The sequence below is a fragment of the Elephantulus edwardii genome, unplaced genomic scaffold (genome assembly GCF_000299155.1).
Source record: "Elephantulus edwardii isolate Elephantulus edwardi_28Jun2011 unplaced genomic scaffold, EleEdw1.0 scaffold00298, whole genome shotgun sequence".
NCBI lineage: Eukaryota > Metazoa > Chordata > Mammalia > Macroscelidea > Macroscelididae > Elephantulus > Elephantulus edwardii.
The window spans coordinates 1453801-1459125 of NW_006400048.1; the positions used below are offsets into that span (position 1 = coordinate 1453801).

The 5325-nt window shown below is 39.0% G+C and overlaps 1 pseudogene; it reads left to right on the plus strand.

Annotated features, from left to right (window-relative positions):
* Positions 1–382: 382 nt before the first annotated feature.
* LOC102854665 lies at positions 383–2661 on the plus strand (annotated as a pseudogene).
* Positions 2662–5325: the final 2664 nt, after the last annotated feature.

A 5325-nucleotide genomic window follows, 5' to 3' on the forward strand; every position in this document is an offset into this window, starting at 1 on the left:
TTGGAGAGGTCCCTAACAGCAGACTTTCCCGTGGCAATGCGCCTTTTAATTTCCTGGCTGCTGGTGCCAAGACTGTTGACTGTGGAGCCAAGCAAGCTAAAGCTGTGTACAATCTCAATCTCTTCACCATCCATCCTGATGCTGCCAATTGGTCCAGTGGTGAGAATCTTTGTATTCTTGACATTGAGCCTCAATCCATATTGTAGGCTGCAGTCCTTGACACTCTGCAGCAGGCGCATCAGGTCCTCTTCAGTTTCAGCAAGCAGGGTTGTGTCATCCGCATAACGCAGATTGTTGATAACTCGTCCACCAATCTTGACCCCACATTTCTCCTCATAGAGCCCAGCCTCCCGGATAATCTGTTCTGCATATAGGTTGAAAAATGAGTAAGTGCAAAAAGCCACCAGTACATCAGATAGCAAATCCTGAGGCATTCGGCCCAGATGTTCTTGCTGATGTTTTTTAACTCTTTGCCAAGAGCTTTACTTACGGGAAGCCACCTAATAATGAATGGCAGCTACCAGACCCTGGGGAGGTCTTCACCTGTGACCACAAGGAACTTCATACCTTTCTTGATTTGAAGAACTCTCTAAATGAAGTGAAAAACCTTCTGAAGCTTGATGAGTGGCACGAGCACACTGCCTTCACTAATAAAGCTGGAAAAATCATTTCTCATGTGAGGAAATCTGTGAACGCTGAACTTTGTACTCAAGCATGGTGTAAGTTTCATGAGATTTTGTGTAGCTTTCCACTTATTCCATAGGAAGCTTTCCAAGATGGAAAGCTGAATTCTCTACATCTTTGTGAAGCTCCTGGTGCGTTCATAGCTAGTCTCAATCACTATTTAAAATCCCATTGATTCCCCTGTGAGTGGAGTTGGGTAGCCAATACTCTGAACCCATATCATGAAGCAAATGACAGTCTAATGACAAATACCTTACAGTTTTGGTACTTTGGTCCGGATAACACCGGTGATATTATGACCCTGAAATATCTTACTGGACTTCAGAATTTTATAAGCAACATGGCTACCATTCACTGGATTACTGCAGATGGGAGTTTTGATTGCCAAGTAAATCCGGGAGAACAAGAAGCATTAGTCTCCTCTTTGCATTGCTGTGAAGTTGTCACTGCCCTGATGTGTCTAGGGAATGGTGGCTCTTTTGTTTTGAAGATGTTTACTTTATTTGAACATTGTTCTATAAACCTGATGTATCTGCTGAACTGTTCCTTTGACGAAGTCCATGTTTTCAAACCTGCTACCAGCAAGGCGGGCAACTCTGAAGTCTATGTGGTGTGTCTCCATTATAAAGGAAAGAGAAGCCATCCATCCTGTGTTATCGAAGATGATGTTGAATTTTGGAACCCAAATGACCAAAGCCCTCTTTCCTCATCATGCGATCCCCGGATCTTTTCTTAAAAGACATGAAGAATGTTGTGTATTCTTTCATAAATATCCGTTAGACACTATATCAGAGAACATCTGTTTGTTTGAGTGCATGGGAAAAGTGGAGCAGGAAAAGCTGAATAATTTACGGGACTGTGCTGTGCAATATTTCATGCAGAAGTTTCAGCTGAAGCCGATTTTCAGAAATAATTTGCTAGTAAAAAAGTCTAGTATTGGTTGTAGTACAAATACAAAATGGTTTGGCCAGAGAAATAGATATTTTAAAACCTATAATGAAAGGAAGATGCTGGAAACTCTCTCATGGAAAGTTAAAGTAGCTAAAGGGTACTTTAACAATTGGGCTGAAGAACACACTGTTTATCATCCTGGGCAGAGTTCTCTTTTAGAAGGGGCGGATGCTGATCTTGAATGCCACTTGTGGCATATTTTAGAGGGAAAGAAACTGCCAAAGGTAAAGTGTTCTCCTTTCTGTGATGGTGAAATTTTAAAGACTCTCAACTAAGCAATTGAAAAGTCATTAGGAGAGACCTTGAACTTGGATTCCAAGTTTCGACCCAGACACCAGTATTACTGTTCTTGTCATGTTTTTTTCTGGAGAACTAATATTTTCTGAGTTGTTGAGCCTTACCAAGTGCCTTCAGGATGAGCAGGTTGCAGAACCCAGTAGCCAAATAAAGTGCCTGCTTGTGGGTTTGCCAGCTCTCCGTGACGTCGTAGTAAATGCACCACTGGAAGTTCAGTTCCTGGAGTCGGCTGAACTTGGGACTTTCAGCTCCTCATTGCTTCATGATGGAGACCCTAAGTACCAGCGCTTGTTTCTGGACTGCCTTCTGCAGTCCCTGCAGCAGCTTCACGTAGGAGATGTTTTAAGTTTGCCTCTGCTTTCCTGTTTCGCAAGGTTTATGGCTGGCATGATCTTTGTACTCCACAGCTGCTTCAGGTTCATCACGTTTTCTTGTCCTACGTCCTCCGAGCTGCTGAGGAGTTGTGCAGTCCTACTCTGTGTTGGCTTTCAGGGCTTTCCAAATCCAGTTTTCCAGTACCTGCAGAATGTGAGCAAACTGTTGAGCTCATTGCTTAACTCTGATGCCCCACAACAGGTTCTACAGTTTGTGCCAATGGAAGTGCTGCTTCAAGGGGCACTCCTTGATTTTTTGTGGGATTTCAATGCTGCCATTGCTAAAAGACATTTGCATTTGATTATTCAAGGAGAGAGAAAAGAGATCACTAATAGCCTTCAGTTACGAAATTGAACCTATTCTTTCCGAGATTCAACTGTGGCCTCTTAAAGTTTGTAATATTGTTATATTTCTTTGCTCTGTAATTTAAAATCTTAGCCGTTTAATTCTGAGAAAAGGCCAACTTGTCTTATTCAAAGTGTTGCCAGTTCTGGAAACCACTGAGTAGTTCTGACCTCTGGCATCTGACATCCATAGGCATAGAGTTCTTCCGTATGATGGAATCTGCAGTTATGATAGTCAACCTCTGAATGTGAGGTTGGTAAGTGTGCTTGGGGTGGACACATTGCATATGCAGTTTAGTTGGTCTCAGTTTAAGATTTGCTGTGTGCCTTCATTTTCATTAGATCTCTCCCTCCGCAACTGATTTCATCTAGGCTGACTCTTTCCTTAGGACACCAAGGCTAATGTTAATAGACCATTGATGAAAGAGTTGAATCACTCAACAATACTGACTTCCTTGAACACTTAAATTGTCAGTTTTGGATTTCAGGGAACTCATCTTGCCAGATTTATTGATAGGCTCCAATCATTGCTCTTGGGCTCTTGGGCTCTTGACCCAGTTTACTGTTGTGTAGTTAAATGAAGCTAGTGCCCTGTTTCATGAATATTTGATGAACTGCAACCATCTAACAAAAAGAACACCAGGACAGCTTGAAACCAAAGATCATGTTTGAAACAATGGAAGATTGTTGTGTCTAAATCACAGATGCCTGTATCATGAGCAGCTGCAATAACAATATTGTAGTAACAAACTTCCTGGAAATAATCTGGAAACAAAAATATTTTTAAAATTACAAAATGTATTTATGACCTCATATTGGGGACAAATGAATGATGGGCATAATGGATACTGAAGAAAAATTTCAACACTTTTCAAAATGATGGAATTTTAAGATCTTCGTTAATTGTCTCTTTCATATGAAAATAGCACTTTACCAAGAAAATCAGCCATAAGATGGTTATTTAATCAGTTACATTTTATTTCTTGTGAATTGTATGTATTTGACATTGTAATAATGAGCTTTTCTGAAACACTCAACCGATCAAATCTCCACTGCCTTGAAATTCCACAAAATGGAGAACTGTTTATATTGTCATATGTGTATTAAGCCTTTTTTGTTATATAAAAATATATGTATTCTCTTATTTTCTTGGTTGAGAAATGTTAATGTGAAAGTTTTTCATGTTTTTTGTTATATTGCGTTCCTTAAGATATTTATGAATAAAATCATTAGCAGAGTTAAAAAACAAACAAACAAAAAACAACAGCCCTCTGAAGCACATCTTCACTCTGACACACATGACATCACCATGAGCCGGAGGAGTTATTCTCATGGCAACCCATGTTCTTTGTTTTTAAACAATTTTATTGGGTCATGAGGAGTCCTCAATCCTACACTCCTCAATGACTCCTGAGAGCCAGTCTCTTCTGAGGTTCAGTTTTATATTTAGCTTCTATGCCACCACAGTTTGCTATATTTATATATTTGTTAAAAATGTCTATAGGAAAAGTTTCCAAGCACCGTTGTAGAATCACAGAATGAAAAATCAACCAATTTTAAATTATAATAGATATTACCAATGGGAATGTCACTACCATCAAGAAAGAAGAAGCTGAGAATATGGCAATTACTTTGGGGCCATAGATTCCTAAGCAGGAAGGAGGCCAGACCAGACTAGATCAGAAGCAGCAGCAGGAACAGGAGCTACAGAAGCAACTGAGAATCAGAAACCAACAGGAGAGTTGAACTAGAATTGCCAACCACAAACCCAGGGAAGGGTGGGCTTGACCAAGGCTTACTAAGGATTTTGTGGAGCTGTGGGGGCAACAGGAAGAGGCTATGATCAGCAGAACTGAAAGAGCTGTATGACACTGCCCCAGAGCTGCTTGGCAGGGCCCTGAGAGGCTGAAGGTTAAAGGAGGACTACTTAGCACACCTAAGAAGCTGTCGACTAAAGAATTATATATTGATAGTCTGACCTGTATTCTAACTTGTTGCCTCCCTAATAAATGTCATAAGCATGGAGAAATGAAAACATCTTTACTTAATAAGAAATTATTAATGTTATTCATTACATTAATATGTTATATAAAATCAAGTCTAACTACTTATTATAGAATAAAATTATAAATAAAACTAGAAAGTTCAAGGAAGTCACTCTCAATAGAAGTCATTGGTTTTGGCTCTGTGATTTTGTTAGATTTTTCAATTTCTCTAGCCCTCAATCGCCTAGTTGTTAAAGTGTGAAAAGAAACTTGTCTTTTCTCAGACTGGAAACATAGTCAATCAGTCACTAAAAGGCACATTACTGGTTTTATCTCTTCCTGGATGATTCCTGCTACTTGGGCATCTGTAGAGGTTTTTCAATTTGATCTTTCCTTGAGTGATAATTGGTATTAATTATTATTATTGCTATAGTGAAAAATTCTAAGTACACTTTTTGGTGGAAAAGTAAAGATGACCTGATCTTTAAAGATACAGAATATAACAAACAACTTTTCAATAAATAATTCCATAGTAATGGAGGAACTTTTAAGGGAAGACAAACCTTAGAGTTCATTATTTGATACATATTTTTTAAAAGAGATTAGGGAATACAAGCCTTACACTTCATAATTTAATATATATTTTTTAAAATGCAATGTGTGCAACAACGGAAAATGAAAATAAAACA